The following is a 27,028-nucleotide window of genomic DNA, read 5'->3' on the forward strand; positions in this document are numbered from 1 at the left end:
TCAAATTCAAATATTACATCATTCATGACATGGTCAGTGACATCACTGATGACATCACTGATGACATCATCCAGTGTCTGTGTGTTTTTGTAAAGTTTAAATATGTTTTACATATTGAAGAATGAGAGGATGTATAAGAGAATGGATGAAGGATTTGATTGTATAAGTGAGTAAGTATGTGTTTGTATATCTGTGAAAATGTAAGCTGTTCTGTGTTTAACTGTATAGATCAAGAAATCAAAGTGTGATTGATTCTTTACAGGACTGAGTAGGTGTGTGAGTAACTCCATGGATGAGTGGCAGTGTGTGAGTGTCTGCATAGGTGTATGAGTGCATATGATAGTGTTGCAATGATGAGTGACAGTATGTACGAATGACCTTATGGGTGAATGAAAGAATGTGCATGTAGACGTAGGAATTAGTTAGTGGGTAAGTAGTAAATGGTATTGGTGTGTCAATAGTTTCAAAAATGATACTTTGTATTTTACACTAGGTGTATTAGAGTGTAAGGAGGTGCATTGTATTATCACATAGACGTAGGAATTAGTTAGTGGGTATGTAGTAAATGGTATTGGTGTGTCAATAGTTTCAAAAATGATACTTTGTATTTTACACTAGGTGTATTAGAGTGTAAGGAGGTGCATTGTATTATCACATGAAGTATATCATTAGTGGTGTAATTATTGATGTTAAATGAGCTGTCATCAGTGATGTCATCAGTGATGTCATGAATGATGTAATATGTGACATCATCAGCATTGGATTGCGGATGCGCGAAATATATAGTTAGTGGACCTAACTATTTGTCGAATTTCATTGGTTTTATATCAATAAAATGTCCAGCTAACTATATAGGAGGAATTTCAATGGTTTTTTATATGTTAATTCCTAACTATATAAGGCCTAAAACCTATGGTTTTTTTAGTGAATTTCATTGGTTTTTTAAAGGCTAATTCCTAACTATATATAGTGTATAACCTTTAGTTTTTTCAGTGAATTTCATTGGTTTTTTAAATGCTAATATATATATATATATATATATAGGAGGAATTTCAATGTTTTTTTATATGTTAATTCCTAACTATATAAGGCCTAAAACCTATGGTTTACTGCTCTGATACTAAAATGATCTGTTCATTAGGTTTCCAAACCTTGTACCACCCAGGTACAGACATTAATTATCCACAGTGCCTCTATGAACTATATACCTCATCTAAAGACATTGGAGCAGATTTACAAGCCCCATGCGCCACTTTTGCGCCATTTCCCCCTGTTATAAATGACGCAAAAGTGGCGCAAGGGGTTTGTAAATCTGCCCCATTATGTTTAGGAGGGCGTTAAAACGTCATACACCTCGGGCAGAGATAATGTATTCACAAGAGTTCTAAGTTACTGAATAGTGTACGTATCAGACTTCATAGCTTTGTACATAGATAGTTTTTCTAAGCGCTATACATTTGAGGCATCAAAAATGCATTCCTATGGCTTCTAGGCGCTCCATAGTTCGGATATAGACACTGGTTGCAGCCCTGCTCTCGTTTGACTTCATACCACAACTCAGTTCATTGAAGTCAATGTATTTTATGTTACATCGATGTATGCATGTCGCATGTAAGTAAGATGCATATATGTATGTCGGAGCATTCACCAGTTACTAGGCGCTATGTACAAACTTCACTCTTCAATTGTCATTCATTCAGCAGGGTTTCTCCTACTTTGGAAGCAGCCCGTGGGCATATTGTATTAGTAATAGCTATTATTGTAATAGCTTCTTGGTGCTATCCAATTTATAAACATGCATGGTACACTGAGATTGCTTCTAAGCCACATACATATCAGAACAGGCATACTTCATGAAGGTCGTGGGGGCTGCACACTTGGGGGCACACCTCATGTTGGCGCTAGGTTTCTAGGCACCACACATGTTGCGTGTGACCATAAACTTTATTTAAGTTGGTGAGGTGGGAGTTTTCACTTCCTTCCCCAGCCCGACTCTAATTCTAGATTTCAGGACTCCTATCTGGGGCTAGCCACCTCGTCTGGAGCCTTATCAATGACTGTCGCCTTCCCCCCTCCCCCCCAACACATGGGAAGTGAGAGCACTGGGGCTGAGGAGGGTGGCTGGCAGAGGAGGGGGTGCAGAGAAGCCTTTAAGAGGATAACGCAGAGCTCTCCGGGCCACCAGTCCACCGCAGGGGGCAGCAGGAGCCAGAGGGGAGGTGGCAGCTCTGAGCAGCCCAGAGCCTTCAAGGAGCAGGAAGGGGAGGGGGAGAGGCAGGAGGAAGGCGCTGAGGGAGGGGGGAGCCGTGCTCGGCTGCAAGGGAGAGGAGCAGGGCATAGGGGGAGACAGAAGGCAGGGGGTGGTATAAACCAGGGAATGTGTCAGAGGGGCTGTAGATAGACATTGTGGGAGGTGAGGCGGGATCTCAGAAGCGGAAGGGCTCAAAGGTAAATAGTTAGGAACATTTGAGTTGAGCAGGGAGGAGAACCATGCCTCATTAAGGAAAAATCGTAGGACTATTCTCTCCGTCCCGCCCGCCCACTTCGACCGCTGCCCGCACCCCGCACCCCGCACCCTGCACCCAATCCCCGCACCAACCTACCTACGCTGCTGCTCGGCCAAAGCGTCTCCTCTTCTCCCGGGGCTCCCTCCGCACACGGGAGCCCCGTACCAGCCCACACTTCTCCTCAGGCCTGCATCACCCGGTCTCCCCCTCGGCACGGGAGACCGGTCCGGACATCGAAGGCTTCCCCCAGGCAGGGGGAAGCGGAAACCACGTCCTCCCGGCCTCGCCCACAACCAGGCGGCGGCCATCTTCAGGCGGCTCGGGCCGCGGCGGTGATCTCGGGGGCAAAACGAGGAGTCGGCACCCTCGAAATCGAAAAAATAAACACAAAAATGAAAGAGAGAAGCCCCCCAAGCCCCGCCCCAAAAAAAAATCGCGAAAAATCGCGGGGTGCGCGCACGCGTTCGCGCTTATAGATATATAATTGATTTCTCTTCAAATTTTCTCAGGAACCACTGGAGGGATTTACACAATTTTACCAAAAGTGTGATCTGCATACCAGACACTACCATTTTGACAAGTTTGGTGTAATTCCTTTCAGCGGTTCAAGCTGTAGCTGAGTCTAAAGGTCCTATGGAAATTAACATGGGGAAAACACGTTCTGGGACCCCCCTTTTTTCTCAGCCGCCACTTGACGAATCCCCCCCAAACTTTCAGGGAAGGAGCGGAGCGGAGCGAGCCATCTTCTTTGAGAAATTTGCGAAGATTCATCAACCAGGGCCAAAGTTATTCCCAATAGAATGTTGGGGATTTCCTATGGGAAACCGTCCTAACTATATATACCTACTGGCTACAAATTCGTTCCGAGGTTGCTTGCACAATAATATAAGTTCTCTCACCATTGTAATTCTGCAGGAACGGTAGATTGGGTCAAGGTATCTTGCACGAGCTATGGTTACATTAAGATTTGGACATACAAATAGTAAATGCTCAAAATTCTGAACACGCCCTTCGCACAATGTACATTTTGGCGATCCTCCCGGGAGCCATCTTGATGTATACGCTAATACAGGTAGGATGCCCAGTTGAAGCATAGTAATCGCCCTCCTTGCACCATGCGTCAAGGAAAACCCGATATAAGGCTGGCTTTGTTTATATTCCAGTAAGTCTGCAAAGGGTTTATAAGTAGATAGTTTGTTGCAATGTTCGAAGTCCAGTTCATAGTTCAATTTTGGGGTGAAACATTTTAAGAAAAGTTTCATTTGGGCTGTTGACCAGGTGAGCAATATGTCTGGACTAATTTTTGCCATTCGGAATGCAACAATCATATTCTCTAGAAAAGTTTGCTTTTTAGCTTCCAACCCAAGTCAGGTTGCTACTTTCCCCCCTCAACAATGGTAATTAATACGATAATATACTCCACACATCTTCATTTATGTTTTGTACCATGTCAGCTGTTCATGTGTATTTGGTTTAGACAAAACCAAGATGCAAGGGGTTAAATTCAAGCAGCAATGTTGATTCACATCCAAATGAGTTACTATTGCAAGAGTTGTTTCCATATGTAAAATAATTCCTAAATTTATTCTGTGGGCAGTAAAAAGGAGTTTTCTCATTTTGCCTTTACTAATGAATTTGAATGTAACTGTTGTACTGCAATACTAAGGGTTCGATTCCGATTCGGAAAACAAATCCTTACGATGATTCGTATTCGTAGCCGTTTCCGTACGAATCGTACGAATCCGTACAAATCGTGTATTTTGATCTGTTCCGAGAAAATACGTCTGGATCATTGCGAACCGTACAAAAATGAAGGGTAAATCCGTAAGACATCGCCCCGCACAGTGAACCGTACGATTCGTATGAATTCCGTACAACCCGCCAAGTATGATCCGGACCGGGGAATGAGTACGCGATTCGTACGGTAAACGTCGTGTATGAACAATTGGTACGGAGGGCAACACTATCACATATGCACCATAACCCTAAAATCAAGGGGTGTACGCACAGGGTGTACGCACTGTACACCTACGACACTGGGGTGTATGAACCGTACCCCTACGGTCCGTACACCTATGATCATGGGGTGTACGCACGGGAACATACGCGCGTACCCTTGAAATCAAGGGGTGTAAGCACAATACCCCGATGCACCGTACCCCTGCAATCATGGGGTGTACGCACCGTACCCGGGGGGGGTCCGTTTCGTCCACATTTCGAGGCGAAATCTGCTTTTATGGACGTTTTAAGCTCCCGTAGAAAAAGAGTTATACAGAGTGTTGTCGATACGATTTGTACTTGCTGGGTCGGAAAATGCAGCTTCCGTATGGACATCGCGTACTGTGCTTTACGAAAGCGATTCGTACGCATTGGTGAGTTGTACGGTCTTCGGTACGATTCGTATGGAGAAGTGCTTTGGGTACACATCGTACTACATCGTACGTACAGGTATGGTTCTGCATACGATTCGTATGGGAAAAAAACTCTCCCTACGGCTATTCGGAGGGCAATTTACCGAATCGGAATCGGCCACTAAATGTTTGAATGTATGTTTATTTGGACATTTACTCTATAACTCATGTGTCATTTGACAGGATAGTTGAATGTTTGCCAGGGGATTAAAAACTCACATTTCACAGAGCAAAAGTCTAAATGTGAAGTAGTTTCTGAAATGCACTGTATGAATCCCATTTTCTGTCTAAGTAGCTTCCCATAAAAATAAAAATTAAAAGTAAAATGGATGTTGAACACTGTGTTTTGTCTTTCTTTCAGTGCCAGTAAAAAACGCTTTCATTGAAAGAATGCTTTTTGACTTGCCTATATCTTTGGCACCGTTTGGTGAATCTTCACTGGTTGAGCATGGAAAGTTTTAGGGTGATCCGTCAAGCAGGGCTGACAAAAAGGGGTGTAAAAAAAAGTGTGCTTTTCCTTGTTAATTCATATAGGACCTTTGAAAACATCTACAGGCCGAACTGCTGAACCAAATTACATCACCAATTCAACCATCAAGCGTTGGTAGCCATCACGGGACTGGGTTTGAACCCAGTCAAAAAACAAAATGTAAAAAAAAAACAGTAAAAGCGGTAGGGTAGGTATACCCTGACCCTATAAAGTTGGTCGAAGGGTCCCAGAGGGGTGGCTGCCATGACATTTTGGCCATGTTGTGGCCAGCCTATAAGAGGGTGGGAGTTCATTTGAGACCACCCACATATACTTTGGGGTCAAGGTGTGCGCACCCTGCCCCCTTTCTTTTTTTAAATTCATTTTCAGGACATAGAGATCATATCCCTGAGTTCTGTAATGGCTGACACAACATGTTATTCAGGCTGTGACTAACCAATATGGGTTGTCTGGTCCCCTTTAAAGTGGCCATTCGGAGAATATCTGGAAACCTACAGTCCAGATATCACTATAAATTAACCCCTTCTTGACCACCACAAGTACCACTTTAACATACATTTCTTGAGATTCTGCAAAATTATTAGAGAAATAAAAAATGATCTTTCGACGGAAACTCTGACCTAACTACAACTACACAACGGAGACCACTACTGTGTGATATACAAAAAGTGAGAAGATGTAGCCTTAAGGCTAGAGAGGTCGACCTCGAAGCTGGGGAACAGGGTTCAAGTCTCAGCAATGACGCTCAACATCCTGTGATTGTGGGCAAATCACTTAATCTCCCAGTGCCTAACAAAAATGAATGTGTCCATCTGTAATGATAATAGTGCTCTTGAAAAGCGCTCTGATAACTGATATCTTCAGGTCTAGTTCGCGTCATATATAAACTCTAAAACAATTTTTTTTTAAAGAGAGCGCATATGTTTTTTTACTTTGACAGTAACCTCACATTTACTACTAGATTCTGTCAACTAATTATAAATGCATAAGAAGAAAACTTACAGTGAAGAAAATGTTCATCAAAATGAAGGGACATTAATGTCAGTTTATCAGTATCAGCCATCTTTATTAACTGTTTATATCAGGTATGCATAGTTCTTATTTATATAATTAATGTGGTGAATTGCACAACTAGGAGTCCTGGCTAATCAACCTTAGTCACCCATGTTTAAATATGGATCACTAGGTGTGTGTTGTTGTGCAACAGCTAATTGTAATTGTGTGTGTCTTGTAAAGCGCACTTCGACCCGCGTTATAGACCGCTGGGGAACCCATCCTGGCTTTCCCTGTGAGATAGTCCCTCCTGGGAGTCTCCAAGGTGAAACCAGGCATCCCCGGCGTTTGTGAGGGGCCGTTGTGGAGATGAGGCAAGCTAATGCCCAGAGTTGCCGAGTGTGATCCCTGGTTGGAATAGGCACTGATGAGAGAATTATCGAGTCTGCTGATCCTGGTCCAAGACCCTGCCGCGTCGGGAATCGAACCCTGGTCCCGGGCCGTTCTCTGCTCTCGGGTCTGCTGCCTCTAACCAGTGAGCCACACCACTCCACTAAGGCTTTATTAGTTTGTGAATGTTATTATTAAGACTTTGAGCAACATTCAAATTGAATTCTATAGATATTATGAGTCAAGTCTTTATAGTGAGCCTCAGTTTTCAATTGTTTGAGCTAGGGGTAAATAGAATACAGTGTACATGCCTGACTGAGGGCAAAGTTGAGCAAAATGTTACTTTCATATTTCTATTGATAAATGAGTATCATAAGCAAGCGCAGATAAAGAGCATATTATCCCAGCCAGTCATTTATTCAAATAAAAGATGTATGATGTAAGAAGAAAGGCACTGGTCATGTACTTACTGAAAGATGCATGATAGAAGACGAAAGACACTCTCTAAATAGTAGCAATTAGGATAAGAACACAACTAAAAATATGGGAACTAAAGAGTTGCTTTGCACACTGCACTTGGAAAAGCCTCTTTAAATTTAAATCAAACAGGAACCGATATCACAAGAAAAGGTTCGACTTCATCTTAGATTGGGAACCTCGAAAAACCTTGAATAACATTCTTTAGAAAGACCACTGTCTTGTAAAGACTTCTTCATGCCCCTTTCCTGAAACTCACAGAGTCTGCTTGGCGTGTAATTAGGAAGTCAAATTTTATATCCTTTGCCCATTGCAGCACTACCCAATTCTGCCTCCATCCTTTATACACAATGTGCCAGGCAGCTCACAGAACACCCCTCCAGAGACTGTGAGTGCAGGGATGCTAGGGTAGTCCAGGCAGTGAGCGCCCCCATGTGCAGAGCATAGAGCCCAGCAACACCCTGCAGGATAATATGAGAAGGGCTCCTTCCTTCTCTGACCACATGTCGACTCTGGTAAGCTCTCTGAACTTTTTGGAGCACAGATGTGACATATCCCTCTCCCTGAGGGTTTGCAAACTAGAAATCCTTAAATATAGGTATGAATATGCTGATTTCATTGGAAAAGCTCACCAAATATTACAACTCCTCATAACTTAATATCTTCAATCACCTCCCTTCATAAACACTTCAAAGAAATATACGCCAAAAGAAGCCAATGAACCCATAATAATTCAAAAAGCTGATCTCCAGGCCTTGAATTACAAGAAAGCTTGAAAAAATCTGACAAAAACATCAAACTCCAGAGGCACTAGGATTTTCAGGTTACAGATCAGGAAACTGCAACTTTCCGCAACGCAACTCCAAAATGCAAAGTGCTAAACATAACCAAAAACCTAACATTCCCACTCAGCAAACACTAACAGCCAGATGCATAAACTAAAATTGAGATCGCAATAGGTGTGAATTAGCTATTGCGATCGCAAATAAAAGAAAAGCTATTGATGATGCGAAAAAAAACCAAATTACGAATTCACAAAATCTAAAATGCGAATTCGCTAAATAAATCGCAGAATCTAGGTGGAACCCTGTTAGCGAATCGGAAATTGTGAGAATCCAAGGATACTGCAAAATATTTTGCAATTTCGCAAAATCGATATTGCGAAATCGCTAAATAATCACAAACACAATTCATGAAAAATCGCAAATAGCGATTACATCTAAAATCGCAATTTTGCGATAGCAGTTTAAAGGGAATCACAATCAGTTGGTAAAAAAAAAAATACTTTACTCACCTGCTATCCATCTGAAGCCTATTTAACCAGACCCATGAGGCCATAGTGGCCTTCCACAATGGCAGCACTCTTTATTTTTGCGAGGATGAGAAGGATACTTGCAGCAGGCTAGCCCAGAAGGAGAATCCATTCCGCCTGCGCATCACTTTGTTGGGACAGACTCCTGAGCAATTATATGACAAGTACAGGCTGAATGCTGCAATGATTCACTACTTAATAGATGAATTGGACCCACTATTGCAGCGCCAAACACTTAGGACCCAGGCCATCCCAACTCATGTCCAGGTGCTACGTTGCCTGCACCTGCTTTCGTCAGGTAGCTTCCAGGATGTAATGGCAGAAGCTGGAGGGGTATCACAGAGCTCCCTTTCGCGGTTCTTTAAATCCTTCCTGGCTGCCATGATGTCTTTGATCAACAACCACATCACCTTCTCAACAACCCTACAGGAATTGACCAAACAAAACAGGACTTCTACCAAGTTGCCCAGTTTCCACACGTGATCGGATGCATAGATTGCACCCACGTAGCCATATGTCCCCCTGCCGTAAATGAGTATATCTTCCGCAACCGGAAAGCATATCACTCAATAAATGTCCAAGCAGTGTGCAATGCAAAAAACATCATTACTGACCTCGTAGCACAATACCCTGGGTGCACCCATGATTCCTACATCTTCAGCCATAGTGGCATGCACACACGTCTGCTCAGGGGCCATTTTGGCGATGGACACCTGCTTGGTAAATTGAAAACAAAACTCATCAATGAAGTATGTAATGGCTATGCATACCTGCCACTAACACATTGCTTGTAACCCTGTAGGTGACAGTGCATACGCGGTGACGCATTATATCATGACTCCATACTTGTACCCAGCCAGCCCACAACAACAGAGGTACAACGCAGCCCACATCAGGACACGTAATGTAATCGAACAGACATTTGGATTGCTCAAGAGTCGCTTCTGCATCCTGCATAAAACTGGAGGAGCAATGCTGTACCAACCGGAAACATGCTACTGGAGAGTTGCGGCATGTGCTGTGTTGCACAATATAGCAACAAGGAGAGGTATCCCCATTGAGGAATCCGATACTGAGGGCAACCAGCCCCCAGCACACCCACGCCGGGCCCATCTTGCGAGTTCAGCGGAGGGGCAAAGAAAACGTACAGACATCACCCAGCATTATTTCAAAGGTATGTAATGATGACACACAACACTTATTTGCATTTGAAGAAAAATATTTATTACCACGTAAAGCGGTAGGGGTGTATAATTGAATATAGCTGGTATCCATTAGCACATTAACTGCATGCACTGAAGGACATATGAGACACACAAAAGACTTCAAATGCAGTCACAAAGAATGTCTTGGACATGGTTACGTCACCATGATGAATTCCACCCATCTGATTATGTTCAGAGTTTCCTCCCTCTCACACCCAAACGTCTTTCACCTGCATCTGCATCTACATTCCGGATGCAGCGAGAGGTGTTTGTCTACGGCTACTGCTCCTCCTGACAGTGGTGAGTGGCGCAGTGATGCTGCTTAGGCTGGATGCCTCACTACCCTCTTCCCCTGTAACATGGCCGTGCTCACCAGTGCTAGACTGCATCAGTTCAACGGCAGTGGTAATTTGGCCAAATGCTTTGGACACATCCACACAACAATGGCCCATATCAATCTGCATTTCCACCGACCGACGTGACAGCTGTGCTATGCTGTTGCAAATCTTGCTGTTGGACCTGGTATAGCCAGCCATGCAGGTCACAAACTGGTGATGCCTCCTTCTCTGTGTGGTATGTCCCTCTTGCATCACACGCGCCACCTCCTGCAGTGTGTTGTTTGATTATCTGTTTGCTTCCACAAGTGCAGTAGTTAGTTCCCTCACTCTCGGCCATGACTGATATGTTTTTGTTCATTTTCGTCATCTGCAGGTTGATGGCTCCCATATGCCTCACTTGCAGGCGCTGCACCCGCAACATCTGTGACTCCACACTACCCCACTCATTGGGAGTTCCTGCCGCCTGTGCCCAGATATGGGTCCTTGCCCTGCGTCTTGTTCCTGGACGGGCATGTGCCTGGGGTGTAGTTGTGTGGCTCGCACTTGGACGGCTTGTCCCAGGAGCAGTTTCTGGTTCCTGTTCTGTCTCCGTTGGTTGCAGTGGTGTAACTGTGGCCCTGCGTTTTGCTGGTGCCTTGGATTTGGGCGGTGGTGTCACAGGTTTTGACACGGCAGCCTCTTTAATGACCGTTGTGCTGTCTCCACATTCACTGTCATCAGTGTGTACTTCTGCTGCATCTGTGATGTGAAACAGTGCAATGTTATTTTATGTTGTTGCAAAAGTTGAGCAGCATTGAAATTCTTTACATTTATGCTTTCACTGTCTCTCATCAATGACTGTACTGCATTTTGGTACCATTTGGGCTTCCAATGTTGGATTGTGACAGCCAATTGGGTTGTACAGCCTACAGGTCCCATAATGCATTAGTGTCCCTATGTAATATGTGGACTGGATTATTTCTACTGTGACTTTGCTGGTTGAGTACAGTTTGGCCACAATCAGTATGTACATTGATATGTTGATTATCATGCATCTTACCTTGTGTGCTACTGGCCGCCCCGGATGTATCCAGCTGTGTTACTCCCACCACTGCTTCAGGATGGATTGTGCCCTCAACCATGTCCTCCAGTGCTGTGTTGTCTGGGACTGTTGAGCTTCCTCCTCCCACCCCCTTCGCCTCCTTCAGCCTTCCCGCTATCCGCTCCTTGGCACTGTTACGCAGGTCGTACCATCGTTTCTTTAAGTCATCTATGCTCGGTGGGTGACCCCCACAGCATTCACTTTGTTTTTAATCCGGTTCCAGATCCTTTTTCTTCAGCTTCTGGTACTTTAAGGGAGAGCTTCCCAAACAGCTTTGCATGGTTGTTTGCCACCTCCTCGATGAGGTTCTCAAGTTCACTCTCACTGAACTTGATTTTTCTCTTCCTGACCACTGCACCCTCCTCTGTAGCTGTTTGGGACATTTTGGCTGTCTCCACCTGTCAGCAAACAACAGTTTGTGTTTTCTGCTCTTTCCCCCAGCACTCTGCTTCTGCCTCTCTGTTCCTCTGTACACAGCTGGCAGCATGGGCTGATTGACTTACTGATTGTGATGTCATCAGCCTGCTCACAATGCGACTCGGTAGTTTTCACAATATCGCAATTTGCGATATCGCAAATAGCGGGATCGCAAAATGCGAGATTGGAGGTTTTTCACTATAGCGATTCCTTAACATGGAATCGCTATTGTATTTAGTGATTTTTAGCGAATCTTTAATTTGTCGCTATCCTCATCATGCATAGCTAACAGCGAGTCCTTATTTGCGATTCCTTAATAATCACTAATAAGGAATCGCTATTTCTTTGCTTGATGCATCTGGCCCTAAATCTCAAATTTCCAGCATCTTCCATGATACGTGCACATAAAACCACAAAGAAATAAAGTCTGACTAAAACAAAGACCTACAGCTGGTAATTCCACATAGAAACATTAATAAGTGGCCCTATTTAAAAACCTGCACACACATTATTACTTCAAGAACCCTCTTATTCCATGTACATGACCCAATTCTCCCCTTTTTCTGCAAAGTGGGTGAGGAAGCAGTCTCAGTGCAATTCTTGTCACACATCTCTAAAACTTACCATTTGAGCACCTTTCATTACGCATTCTAGTCTAAACACAGCATGGAAGCAGTGACACTTATATTTTTTGGATGCCATTTTTCACAAAATTGATGATGATTTTCCAGGTTTCTTGGTGCTTCTGGATTTATCAGTGAGATTTGAAGCAAATGACCATTAGACTCACCTCTCCATAAAATACGTAAAAGATGGGAACTAAGGGACATCCTCTGCACTTTTTCACTTCTTTTCTCTCCTCGAGATCCTATTTCATCAACTGCAGATCACCATCACTTCCCTTAAATTGTAGAGTTCCTCAAGACTCCATAAAATCTCCATTAAAAATAACAGGGAAGGAGAAGCAGAGATTCATCCTGCTTCCGTATTACAAATCTCTTAATTAATGACGAATGAATAACTTGTGTCAACAGACCAGAGACTCAAATACATTGTATTGGAGACCCTCAACCACACGTTCACAGTACATAGTATATATATCTTTTCCACTCGTGTGCTAAGGTGGGTAGTGCCCTCATGGGGTCGTAATCACTTGAGGGTTCCATTCTCCAAGTGAATAACCATCCTCCACCAGGAGGGAGACTGTCTGTAGTGTGTACGGTTGCCCCTGGGAACTTTTAGTCAATTAGTTGGGGGTGTTGAGGAGTTATTCAGACTAACTCAGTGATTGCAGGCATAAATGTGGCTTCCCAAGTACCATCCTCTGTACACCTTATAAACCATTAGTTGATCAGAAAAAGAATTGATAGTCTGTGACCTGAGAAGATCCCTGAAGGACTGGACCTGTTCCCTTTTGTACCCAAAACAAGGAACCGGACACCAAAGGTTAGATGTCTGACCTTGTGCATGGTTTTAGGGACACAACAATCTGAAAGAGGCAGGCCCAACTGTCCAGTGGCAACTGCACTTGGACTGGACTTTGGTGCAGTTCTCTGCCTGACTCTCTGAGAGTCTGTGAGTGCTTTCCCTTGAGGACCGGGGGCAATAAACTAGCACTCTAGTGGTTGTTTTGGCACCAGAAGAAAGTTTGGATTTTTTAAAAACATTTCCTCCAGAGCTCCAATGGGTTGTGCTGGAAAAATAATCTGGCAATCAGTTCCAGGGCGTCATATTGAATTTCTGCTTCATCCCACTGGATGCTCCCAGCACTTCTGAAAAATGTACCATTCTCCATTGGTACTTAGAACAATGTCAGTGTGACAACTCCAGAGTGTCAAACTCCAGACGACCAAGCTGCTTCAAGTATATGGCCTCTGGCTCTACAGCAGTGGTTACAATTTCTTCAGACGCTCTCTCAGGGATAATTTTAGTTACCAAAACAAAGTCCCATACTGTATTGGGACTTTTAAGAAATATCAACCCTTTTCTTAAACAAAAGTGAAAGCTTCTTTCTTAAGGGGGTCTTAGAAACTTTTTGGAACTTTTTGACTTCCAAAGTTTCCCACTTGGAGTAACTGACCGGGACTCCATAGTAATAGGTCTTACATGAAGCCTGGATCCCAGTCTACCAACTCCATAGACTATCATTGGCACTTATGTGTGCCATTGCTACTTACCACTTCAACAATTCATATCTCTGGTTGACCCTTTTTGGATTTCTGTCATCTTGATGTCATTCATTCAAGAAGCTTTATTCGATATTCAGTAATGAATTCATAAAAGCATACAAGTTAAAAAGAAACAACAATCACAGCATATCACAGAAATACAAAAAGTAGAAAACATGGTATGTTAAAAAAAAGCGGGCAGATCCGGTTAGTTAAAAACAAGTGCTTTAAGAGCTATAAAAATATGCGAAAATGGAAAGCTTTACATTGAATTTCTGAACCTAATCAATAATTTTAAAAAGCTAGACATAGCCTGAGCCACACAAACATTTTCCAGCTGTTGCAATCTAACATAGGCTATTCTGCAAGAGCGGTGGCCCTATGCTTTAAAAAAAGAAGAAAAAAAAAGGAAAACAGCCTAACACTGTCCTGTGTCAGTGGAACTGAATGATACAATAAAGGCAGCTTCCATTAAAAAAAAAAAAAGAAAAAAAAGGATTGGTTTCAAAATAATCCTCCGTGGGGCTACATAAAATTTAAAATTTATAAAATACAGTGTAGATTTGATTGAGGGGATAAATCATCACAGGGGCAGGTGGGCAAATCCCTCGACTAAGTGTTACAAGATGGGAAAGTGATAATACGAAAGAAACTTCCAAACCTGAACCGTGTTAATAACATTCTTGAGTAACAGGTAAGATCACTTAAAAGATACAATTGAGGCCCTGGATTAATAGTAATTTCCTGAAAGGCCAATACTGTGTTTTTAATTTTTTCTATGGACCATCTTTTGTTTGTTAGATGATTCATGGCAAGTTTTTTCAATGATTTTCTAGTGATCGTTTCCATGCTAAGTGGTCTAGAGAAAAACTCAGGATGGCCCAGCTCAATCATCAGGGCTTGCACGTGGGATAACCATTTTATATTTCTAACTCCGTCCAAGGTAAGGCAGTCAGAAATTAAATTGCGATTAAAAGCTGTCTCCGGGGTAACCCACACCTTATGCCACAAAAGAATGGGTGCAATTTTTATGGTGTCAGAAATAAAAGGTAAACCTAATTCAATATGGGTAAGGTAGTTTGCTGAAGATTTAGGGGCCCCCAGCAGATATCTGAGGTATTGATTTTCAATTAATTAAATAGATGTTGTGTTTTCAATACCCCAGATACCCAAGCCATAGGTGGCCGTGGATATACCCTTAGCCTGATATACTGTAATTAGTTCCTTAACGGGTCTCCCCCCGAGTTTCGCCGCAAAGTTATGGAGTGCACCAACCGCCCTCAGAAAGGCTAATTTTCTCACTTTGACTGCTGTGTGCCAAGTGCATTTCCTGTCAAAGGATATTCCGAGGTAAGGAAAGTGATCGATGGTCTCATCTTCCTGCCTTCAAGATATATGGGACAGGCTGCTTTCTTGTTACCATGCCCACAAGCCATGGTATATGTTTTGGTAGTGTTGACTTTTAGCCCCTTATCTTTCATATAAGTATTACATTTTGTGACCGCCCTCTGGAGACCCACCCTGGTTTGTGACATAATGGCCACATTGTCTGCGTACAGGAGTATGGGGACAGGGTGGCACTGGGATGAAGGGTAGTCATAGGGGAAACCCTTCAGGTGGTCACCAATAGAGTTTATGTATAACGTGAATAACAGGGGTGAGGGAATGCACCCCTGTCTCACTCCCCTTTTGATGGAAAATTTGGACGAACACTCACCTTGCTTACCAAAGCGCACCCTGGCCCCAGCATCCCTATACAATTCCTTGGTGAAATTTAAAATTGTTACGTCAATCCCAGGTCGGATAATGTGGACCAAAGTTGGTTGTGGCCCACGCAATCGAAAGCAGAGCTTAGGTCAATAAAAGTAATAAAAAGGTTCCCTTTTCTGGCCTGGGTGTACTTAGAGATTAAAAAATACAAATTTAAGCTCTGCTCAACTGTTCCCATGCCAGTGCGAAAACCATACTGGAAATTAGATATGATGTTTCCTTCATCGGCCCACAGTTGGATTCGCTTTAAAATAATGCGACCGGCCACCTTCATTAGGGCGTCTAGAAGGGAAATAGGCCGGTAGCAGGTTGGATATTTTCTATTCCCACTATGGCCTCAGTCCAAGTCGATATTAATCCAACCATGTTTGCGCTATTCATAACATTGGTTAAAAGCGGGGCCCAGAGATCAATTTCATGTTTAAAAACATCAGTGGGAATGCTATCCGGCCCGGGCGCTTTACCAGAAGGATCTCCCTTATAGCCATTTTAACCTCATCACATGTAAAGGAAATTCCCAAAGGGAAAACTCCCTTGCAAGCGTGTCTCATATTTCCGGACGTATGGTAAGAGCTAGGAGTTACTGGTTTACAAGAAGTTACGTTATCGTAGAGGTGTTCAAAGGGAGTTACCCATGTTTCATCATTCATAGCAATATCTATCACCGCTATATTGTTTTTATCACAGAAGATAGAGGCATTAAACGCCTTCCAGAATGAGGTTGAATCGCTATTTTTGTAGGCAGTGATTAAGGCCTGCCATGCTTCTTGTTTCAATGATTTCTCCCTGTTTTTCATTGCTAGACAGTAAGAGCGTGTCTGGCTTCTCGGATCTCAGACAGGGATCTAGGAGTATTATGGAGGGCCTTTTTTAAATTTTTTAATGCATTGGTGCAATTATGATCAAACCAACCAATTTGATTGTGCGAATCTGGGCGGTGATATCTAGTCAGTAATTGTTTTAAAGTTAATTGTATTTTGGAAAAAGAATACAAAATTATGAGGGGGTCATCGCTAAGAGAGAGACAGATTAAATTTCCTTCCTCATTTTAGATACTAGATTTATTAATAGATCCGCAGGATCAACCTTATCCCATTTAAGGGTGTAACCATTTTTACGCGCAAGAGTGATCGGTTGTTGGTATAAGGCACTATTTTTCCTCCGCGGCCGCTCTATATCGGCCTTTTTTATGGTGAAGGAAATTGGGTAATGATCTCCATAAATGACGTCTAACGTCTCCCATGAAGTTATTAAATAAGCATACGTTCTTGAAAGGAGGGTAAACTCGATTGTAGAATTACACCCACCATGATAGGTTGGCTGGAACTCTATTATTGGCGAGCATAACTCGTTTATAAAAGTAAGATTAAAATAAAACAACAGGTTATTCAGGATATCACCCTGCCCTGAATGGGCGAGATGACTTGGGTTGTCGTCAAGAGGGTTTCCGAGGCCGCACAAGCCCTTCGGGCCCTCCCGACAAATGTTGCAGTTAAAATCACCCACCCAAGCCAGAAAAAACTCCCCGCCTATTCTTTCCTTTATAGAGGTAACATCACAAAACAGATTCTTAGTAACTCTATCCAAGCAATCTGTAGACAGATTATTATAACAAGCATTTACAATGCAACGGTTTCGCCTTTGTAAAAGTTTGAGCTATTGGCATTGTAAATGACAAATTTTGTATTTATGTGTTGGTTTTGAAAGCAGATAAATAAATGGCATTGTCATTTACAATGCCAATAGCTTAATTTCTCACAAATGCGAGACCTATTGCATTTGCACACAGAGACAGAGCCACACACAGAGACAGAGCCACACACACACACCGACAGAGCCACACACACCGACAGAGCCACACACACCGACAGAGCCACACACACAGACAGAGCCACACACACAGACAGAGCCACACAAACAGACAGAACCACACACACAGACAGAGTCACACACACAGACAGACATTTTATGTGCCCAGACACTAACTGGTGGATAATATATTGTAAACAGAAGCTTTGTCGTTTCTCACAGTTTTTAAGCCACAACGTACTATGTAACATGCCTTTATAACCCACATCGGGTGGGTTCAAGACTGTATCTTGTTACACATAGACTACTACTTGCACTCCAAACTTTATTGGTTTGTAAATGGCCCACAACATAATTTTCAACATGCACAACCACACCTGTCTCCAGTTATTCACCTATTTCCATTCTATACACCCACACATGTAAACACAGTAACTCAATATTGAATGTGGTGTAGTGGCTTACCTGTCATCTTTCGACCCAGGCGAAATAGGGGCAAATAATGGCACTTTGCCAAAACCTTGTTGCTAGGTGATGTAGGTGAATTAACTCATCTCTCTTTGCTTCAGCCCAAAACCAAAAGTACTTAGAATTAGGTTAATTGCATGTATGATGCACTACATAAATAAATGCGTATCAGGACATAAATAACTTCAATGGTGATCTCTCACCGAGTTCTATGCCCACAATATCTACACTGATTGGCGGGGCAAGACAAAATCTTTATCCTTCACCGTTTGCTTTTACACAATGAATGTCACTTTAAGGAAGCAGTAGCGCCGCCATACACTCTGCACCCAGGATAAATGGAGGCACCGAACCGGAGAATGGCAGGTAGTCTTGCACAGGCGGGAAGCAGAACTTGCGCGAGCCTCTTTTGTGAGCTGACTGGCTAGTCCGATCGGAATCTATACTTAGTAACCCAAAACAACAAATGCTGTCTCATGAGCACTTGCAGCCTTACCTAAACAGCCAATTTATATTACAGGTCAGAGGACGACTGGGAGAAACATTTACTGCTGACAACTCTCCCACTGCTGTACTTGCTTAATTTGAGTAAGTGGTTTGCAGGTGCACCTACCGACGTTCATTTTAGGGGAGCGGCACACGAACGGGAAAAACGGAGGAAGAAAAAGACAGAAAAAAGTCACCAAGGAAAAAAAGTAGGGACCTGCAAGAGTAAGATAAGGGGCCATGGAGTGTCTGGCATTGTATGAAAGAGGTACTAGCATTGGTATTCGGCGCACAGGTATTTAATATCGCCGCTCTGGTTTCTGAGCTGCGCTTTAAAGAAATTAAACACTGCCCAGAGTAATATACAACGATGCGTCATTATGTTATGTGTAACACCTCAAACAGGTGCTTTTTAGAATTTGTAGCTTTGCCTTTACATTGTGGGCTTTAAAAAAAAATAAGATTTTTAACTGCAGTGCAGGTCCACTTTTGCTAGTGAAAAATGCAAACTGCAGGTTTTAGCAAAACACAAAGCTTTGCCAAAAGAACACACTTAAGACCTCTGGCCAGTTACACCTTGCACTGTTTATCACAGCAACTGTTTACGAGAAATGCACAAGTAGCTTTCCCACTTGATAATCGTCCAGATTATAAAATTGCTATTTACAAAGTCACAGCCTTTTACACACACTTGTAACCCTGGGTCTGAGGCCACATAACTATACCCGAACCCTTAACTCTGGGGAGTGTGAATAAATGCCTGTCATAACGCCAGCGCTCCTGATCTGTCTCTTGGGGACATGTCTCTTCAAAGTGAGGCACTGTCGCTCCTGTGAGTGCAGAGTGCGCACGCCTGTGAGGCGCGAGCAGTGACATAGATAGATGCTCAAACTCAAAAACGCATGCCTTTCAACACTGTCAACGCATAGCCACCGAGGAACTGTTTCTACCAGCAAAAGCAGGCATGGGGCACAAAATGCCGGCGAGGCAGCTTCAGCTGGGACACCTTTGAACCTCTCACCCCTCCCCCACCCATCGCAGCGTCCCTTCCGACCCCCCACTGCTTTCTCTGTGGATGTAAAAGTGGCTGGGGCCAGCGTCTTGACAGAGGACTGGATACCGCCGCGGGGCTCACTGATAACCAGGCATGAGGCGGCCAGCCCGCGGGCATCACTGCAACTGGTAGAAAGTGGGTCTGCGGGGCACCTGCCGTCTTAACAGAATGTATGCTAGATCTGCATGTAAAAATTAAATTGTGTGACGGTTGCCCATTGGGAGGTCGCAGAGCGGAGAGAGGTGGTGACTCGAGCAAGGGCGTAGGTATGGTGGTGCAGAACGTGTAGTGGTACCAGGGCCAGAGAGGCCCAGTGAACCCTGATTACAGCTGAATTTGACTTCTCCAGGAAGCAGTTCGGGGCTTATTCCCATTACATGCAAAGGGTTCATGGCACCCCATCTATGCCACCGGACTGGAGGGGAAGTCTAGGAAAGCTGCGACACATGCGGAACGGTGATGCAGCGAGTCGTGGTATCTGGTGACACAGCAGCAGAGTCTGGCAGGCAGCCTAGTTTCCCGCAGTGGAGCAGCACTGCAGTGCACCCTACACCCCGTCCTCGGTGGTGCTCTCAAAACTAACTCTTGTCTGGAGGCGCGTCCTGGCCTCAGCCCTCCAGCTCTGGCGTGCCTGTGGCACGGGGTGGGTGCACCACGGGAGATGGGGCATCGAGGAGCTATAAAATGACATGACCCCGAAAGGGTCACAGATTGTTCTCTGGGCTCAGGAGTGGTCACTGGGGATACAGGTAAATGGCTGATGTGGGGAGTGGGCACACTTGTGCCCGTGATAATCACACAGTTCAAAAAATGGTGCAGTGTCAGTGTATGTTTGCGCACTGTGGGCGGTCTCAGATCCACGTTGTGTTTCCAATAAAGTGACATCCGAATTATTCCCCCCCTCCATACAAAGTGAAGGAGCCCTCCGTGGACCCCTGGCTGTAAAACACAAAGACCTCCACTCGTAACCCCAGGCTGCATTCATCAGATCCCCTCAACTGTCCTCCTGCAGGGACCAACCCACTGTCGCAAAGTGCCCACCACGGAGGGCACCTCACGCACCACATACCCAGGCCGCGGTCTTACCTTGTGCGGGGCTTTCAGCAGCCGGTGCACCCCTGCCACCTGGTTGACGAGCGCGATGTCCTCCCGGAAGGTGTAGAGCGGTGGCGTGGTGGGCTCGGGAAAGTTGGTGCTGTTGAAAGGATCGGTGTCATCTAAGAACTGGACCCCGCACACAAGCGTAGCCATGATTCATCCATGCAAGAAGGAGAAGGTGGGAAAACCAGCAGCACAAAAACCCCAGTCTCAAAAACAAAAGGCGAACAAAAGCGACGAGAACAGAACTTGGATGGGGCAGCAGAGACGATGACCGGCAGCGATTAGCGAAAAAAAATCTACAAAACACAACTAGCTGCAGGGATTCCGGGCAGCTGCAGATGATGCGGAGCCTGCCCAGGCGCTCAAACAGGTCGTAGTTTTGATTTGGTCGTGAAAAACCGTCACTCCAAGAGTCACACATTTGAAAGCAGAATGTCACTCATACGCCATCTGAAACGATAGAAATGACACACACAATCAATCTGAAAACTTGCCGCTATGGTAATTCTAGGATTGGGGCGCTCGGCACTTCTGCATGACATGCACGAATGTACTTTTCACAAACCATGAATGCCGACGGGTAAACACCCGCTAGCTAGTACTAACGCATGCATTCTATGAACATTCTTTTATCCGCATGGCATAACGGTTAGAATTGCAGATATGCCCCTTTTTCCTGTTCCAAATTATCGCACAGGGCAGAGGAAGGGAACAAAACAACTGAACACAACACACTGCATTCGAAGTACGGAGCGGATGACTCATACGACTGTCAGGGTTCTAGATGCCACTGAGGGCTTAAATCAGGGTAAAGACATACTGATTTGGCATTACTGACGAGCCTAACTACCACCGCCATCAGTCTCAGAGTACCTGCTGGCCTGAGTGCAGATTCCCTCAGAAGGGCATGCTTGTGCGGCCCAGGCTGCCTTTCAGTACAAACAGTACAGCACGCAGAAAAAAAACGTATCTTAAACACACATGTCACCCAACACCGCCCACTGACGGGAAATGTAGAGCACTGAACTACATTACAATGAGTCTGCTTAATGGGCCTCACAGCCAATAATCAACTGGTAAGAGCTCTCTCAACCAATCCAACGCGAGGCCGCATTTTTTTGCATTCTCACCACCAATTAACATCTGAGAGGATATTCCCAACAACCAATCCTATGATAAGAGGTGCCTCTATGACGCGACATCAGACTTCCCAATCAGTGATCGTCACGGGACTAAACGACATCCGTAAACAGTAACAACGGACAACTAGTTTCAGGCTCTTCAATGAAGTACTCAGTACTCGATTACAGTAACCAGGAATGGAAGTAAGTCGGCATGTGACAGCTTATCGCTCCTGTTCTGGATAGCCACCGAGCCAGTGCGGAGTTCAGGATGGGGCAAAGAAGAGCAACGTTTCTGAGCCCAGTGTCACTGCTGCTCTGGACCTTCTATGGTAGGAGACTGTATACTAGTACTCACACGAACAAGCTGTCATCACAGCTCCGTACCATAACATGATAACCCCCACCTCGGTGCGCATTACGCAGAATAAGACAACACGGACAACAACGGGACGGCGAGAGGGAGGGTGTGGGGGCGGGACTCATCGAACACAGACAGTGGGCGGGCGGGAGGGAGGAGGCATGGACAGTGGGCGGGCGGGAGGGAGAACTTCGAGAAAGCACGGACAACGGGATGGCGAGAGGGAGGGTGTTGGGGGCGGGACTTAAAAAAAGCCCGAGAAACGCCCCCGAATCGCGTTTTCCCGAGAAAGCGTGATTGACAGCCTCTGTCTCCCAATGGCTAGCCTCCATTTATGGAGCTAGCCAATGGGAAACAGAGGCGGTCCGAACATCCCTACTGTAGACAAAAGTTTTCGATCTGGGAGGGGTACTGCGTGCCCCTCGCCAGGTCGAAACCTAAAAATTGATTAGAATCATGTTAACAGAAATGCCCCACTTAAGAATCAAGATCTGATAATTTTCAGTCAAAAGGTATTTTAAAACAAAAAGCCCGCTCACGTTGCTGAGATATATGCATAAACCCCCACTATTTCTATCATGAGGGGATGGTAAGGCTGGAGAGAGGAAGGTCCAATACCCCAGTAAATGTACGGGATCTAAGGCCCATGTTTCCTGTAAGCACAGGATGGTATATTTATCAACCAAGTCCTGCCAGGACTGTTGAGCAAGTTTATTTGCCAAGCCTGCCACATTCCAGGTCAGAACTGAGTAGGACACTAAAATAGGATTTGATGCCTTATGTATTGCAGTGTCTCTTATTTTCTCTTCACTGAGGATGACAGATGCGGATTTAGTGTATAAATGGTCCGGATATACCCTGGCCTCCGGTGATTGCATGGTTGATTCCCCGTAAGGCATGGGAAGAGGCCTTGCTATTTCAGTAATTTCATTGGCATCACCGGGAACAATAGTATTACTTAATCCATCAGATAAGGGTTAATATTGATGAGGGTATGATATTATATGAGGGTTTTCTGATTTTTCAGATTCCCAGGGGAAGTGACTAAATGCCAGGGGCCCTGTTAAGCCGTCATCTGTCAATCCAAGTCCTCTAGGCTTGACAGTGGTTCAAATGGATTGCGTAAAGGAATATTCCATCTCCCGTTGGGATTTATATGTTGGTGTCTGCTAGAATGAGGGAAAAAGGGCCTTTTGGACCGTTGGAATGGAAAAAATGAAGGAAGATTAGTGAAGTCGGATGTCGATGTTGAGTTTTGGTTATTATAAAGCATGGGGGTTCGTGAGGAGTTGAATCTGTTCAAAGTTGATGGAAAATTTAGGGTGGTCAGCAGAGCTTTAGGATAAAAATAGCTCAGATTGCGGGATGAAATGCCGCCTTCGCCTCTCCCCGGAAACCAATCCCTGATATGAGTAACAACTCTATGGTCCCTAAAGTTAATTATCACGACATCCCCCTCGATGTCTTTTGGTCGGGGACCTACCCAAGTAGATCGCCTAACAGACACTATATCTCCGTTTATATGTGATGGGAGGGGTCTGTTAGTACGCAGCCAATGTATGACTTTATTTTTAAGGTTGGCATGGGGTTCTATCCTACCTTAGGCCAAAACTGGGACTCCGGTCAAAATGATGACATAGCTTGAAGCTTCAGGGGGTAAATCTATATAGTGTCCACTATTGTATTGGGCCTTGTGTAAAGAGGGCGTCTTAAGTGGTACTGTATTTTAGTGGTATTTGAAGATCCTATTTGAATTTTCTCTCTGGGTAGCTGTCGAGGCAGCTCCGACTTAACAGGAGCAGTCTGGGCAAGCCCTGGTTTTGGTGCGGGGCACTCCCCTTGCGGCTTAACTGGTCTCAATGTGGGACACTTAGATGCAGTTCGGTTTTTCTGGGAAGTGAGTTGCTCTGAAGCCTTTTCATTTAAGTGGGAAACTTCCAATAAGTGAGTCCTTTGATCTCCCAGCCTCTTAACTCTCTCTATAAGAGGTAGCAAAAGGGATTTTAGAAGGTGTTCCATAGCCTCCATTAGACCTTCTGAAGACGAGCCCTCCGAGAATAAATGTATTTTGGGACCAGATGGGGTATCCCTCATGGCTTGCTTCTTAGTTAGATCTATTGATGGTATACATATTTTTGCGCTTTTGCCAACATGTATGTCCCCGCCCCTCTTCCTTCTTTTTTTTTGTGGTGGGCCTTGGGCTCGTGTTTGATTTTTACCACAATTATTCTCTTTTTGGACAATCTCTACTGTTGGTGAGTGAGTCTCTGGTAGTTCTTCCATCTCTAATAATGAGTTAGATGAGGAAGGTGGGGCGTTTATATTTAATTCACCATTTATATCAGTAGTGGGAGTTCTATCTCGGAGGAATAGGGGGATACTATCGTTGCTAGATAACTCATGCTCCTCATTTTCTATTTGTTTGCTATTATGTGGTGAGGTGAGTACTTGTGTTGGACCCAAAGATGAACATTTGTATTTCAGAAGTTCGACAGATAAACGTCGCTCAGCGCGTCACTCGCGATTTCTCTGTCTATTTCTGAGGTGGCCCTGGTGATATAGTTATCTAAGGTTCCTCTTTTTACCCCTCCTGCTAATGAGGATTTTTCTTTGGACACACAAGAAGTCATAATATGAACGGGTGTTACCACAAATCTAGGTAAACCACTATAGGCCACTAAGCAGTTAGATAGTCTTACAGCGTTTGCAATGAGTAAAGGCAAAAGTAGACTTATGTAAAATGATGGAGGCTTACTACAATAAGGTCCATGAGTCCTGGCCAAACAATAAGAGGGTGGGCCCAGCCCGGCCTCGTCTGGCCCCGGACGGCCACAGACGGCCCGCCCTTTGCCCGGGCTTTGCCCAGCGCAGACCTGCGCGCAATCCCACGACGGGGGGACTGCAGGATCTTTCAAGGGTCTCCGGTCGCGGTTGTTGCATCGTCAGGCGGCGCCCCATCAGGAAGGATGCTGGGAAATGGAGTCCCCCGCTCGGCAGCCACGAGTGACGAAACGTGGCAGCGGGGGGACTCTCAGGGCCTGGGGCAGCGTCCAGCAACCAGCACCAACAACAGTCGTGAGTTCAGGGGGTAAGTGTGTCCTAACAGGAAGAGCGGCACCCGCTCCACCGGGGCCGCAGGATCTTTCAAGGGCCTCCGGTCGCGGTTGTTGCGTCATCAGGCGGTGCCCCACCAGGAAGGATGCTGGGAAATGGAGTCCCCCGCTCGGCAGCCGCGAGTGACGAAACGTGGCAGCGGGGGGGGACTCTCAAGGCCTGGGGCAGCGTCCAGCAACCTGCACCAACAACAGTCGTGAGTTCAGGGGGTAAGTGTGTCCCAACAGGAAGAGCGGCATTTTTAAAGTATAATTTACTCTATTGTTCTAAATCAGTTTTTTGTTTTTGGAGGGTTGACTTTGATACCATTTTGGTACTACAAAAATACTTTACACATTACCCTATGTTAAGCCAGTCTGCTCTGTGCCATAGATACCAGGTGGAGGAGCTTTGGCAGTTCACGCTGCAAGGAGTGCTATCCCTTGAGATAGGCAGTCAGCCAACATAACCGGTAATCCACTTTCCAAAAGTTTGGAAGCAAAACACATGCTTTGATTCCTCATCTTAGAGACAAAAATCTCCAGAGATGCTCAGATAAAAAAGGGCTGGCTGGAATTTCCAATATAAATGCATAACAGATACTGTGCATGGGATTTCCCTGACAATCCAGAAGACCCCTACATCTATATTTTTTACATAAGTTAGTATCCTTTCTGCCATCTAGGGATTCCATTGCATTTGCTATAAATCTGACCTGATCCATTATCCACTGTTTCATGTTAATGTCCACTATACCCTACAGAGAATATTTCTGCCGCTTCAGTTCTTATTGACTTTAGAACATTAGGAGGGGCCCAAAAACCCTAAGAGAAAGAGAGAGAGTGAGAGAGAAAGAGAAAGAGAAAGAGAAAGAGAAAGAGAAAGAGAGGGGTAGAGGGTCAAGCCCTGCCTGATGCCTTGAACTTCAGATGGCTTGGTAATCTCCTATTTGTGGAGTCCTACAGAGGTAGCCACTATAATGTGCATGAGAAAAGTACACATGTAAAATACTCAAAAGTGTAAGTTACCTGTGTGAATAGACCCTCCAGTTTGTGAATATACCACAGGTGATTGAATTTGGTGGAGACCTTTTAGTTACACTTTTGGAGTAAATTTAAACTCAGATTTCATGAATAGCCAAAAAGCTGTAAACTTACTCACAAGGGTAAATTATTCCAGGGGGGAGGGGGAGGAGCAACGGGGGTAGAAAACTATTGAATATGGACAAATACGGGTAAGTATACATTTTTTTTAAAAAGGAGAGGAAAACATGGCGGCCGCAGGCTAGAGTGGTACGCGCATCCTAAAAGTCCTCCGATACACTGCTGCACTAACGGCGTTTTTGCCGTTTTTCCGGCGAGTTATGTTGTGAGAAGCGGATCTAAAAGGGAAATGAGGGAGGAATAAAACTCCGCGAAAAAGTTGTGGCTCGGCTCCCCTGACCGGCTTTTGTTAAAATCATTGATGTGCTTGGTCGCGGGCCCGCGACCCCTCCCTCTCGCCTCCTTGCTACAGTGGAGGCGTGCAGCCGTGGAGCTAAGGCACGGCCGCACGGCGGCAGCTCAAGGGCTTCTCAGAGGGAAATCCAGCAGTAATAGAGGAGGCACGACTGCCGGATTCCATTCAGTTTTTTCCGCCCTTTTCCCCGCGACCCCTGCAGAGACCCCTGCAGAGAGGATTGTCGGCAAGGAAGCAGAGCCTGGGGTGCTGAATCCGGAAAGTTCCGAGGTCCCTTGAGGTTTGGCTGTGGACACTGGAAGTAAGGTCGGGGGTTGGGGAAGGGTGCTGGGACTCTTCGTTCTAATGCCAGCAAGCTCACAAACAAGAGACAGGCTCCAAAAAGTAAAAAACAGGGGAAAGGATACAAAAGTGGAAAAAACTAACAGGACCCAGAAAGTGCAACTAGGGTGGAGGTAGGGACGAAGAGAGGGCTCAGCAGTAAATAGGGGGGTTGTGGTGGAGGCTGAGGCCAATAG

Source organism: Lissotriton vulgaris, chromosome 7 (assembly GCF_964263255.1).
Source record: "Lissotriton vulgaris chromosome 7, aLisVul1.2, whole genome shotgun sequence".
Classification (NCBI taxonomy): domain Eukaryota; kingdom Metazoa; phylum Chordata; class Amphibia; order Caudata; family Salamandridae; genus Lissotriton; species Lissotriton vulgaris.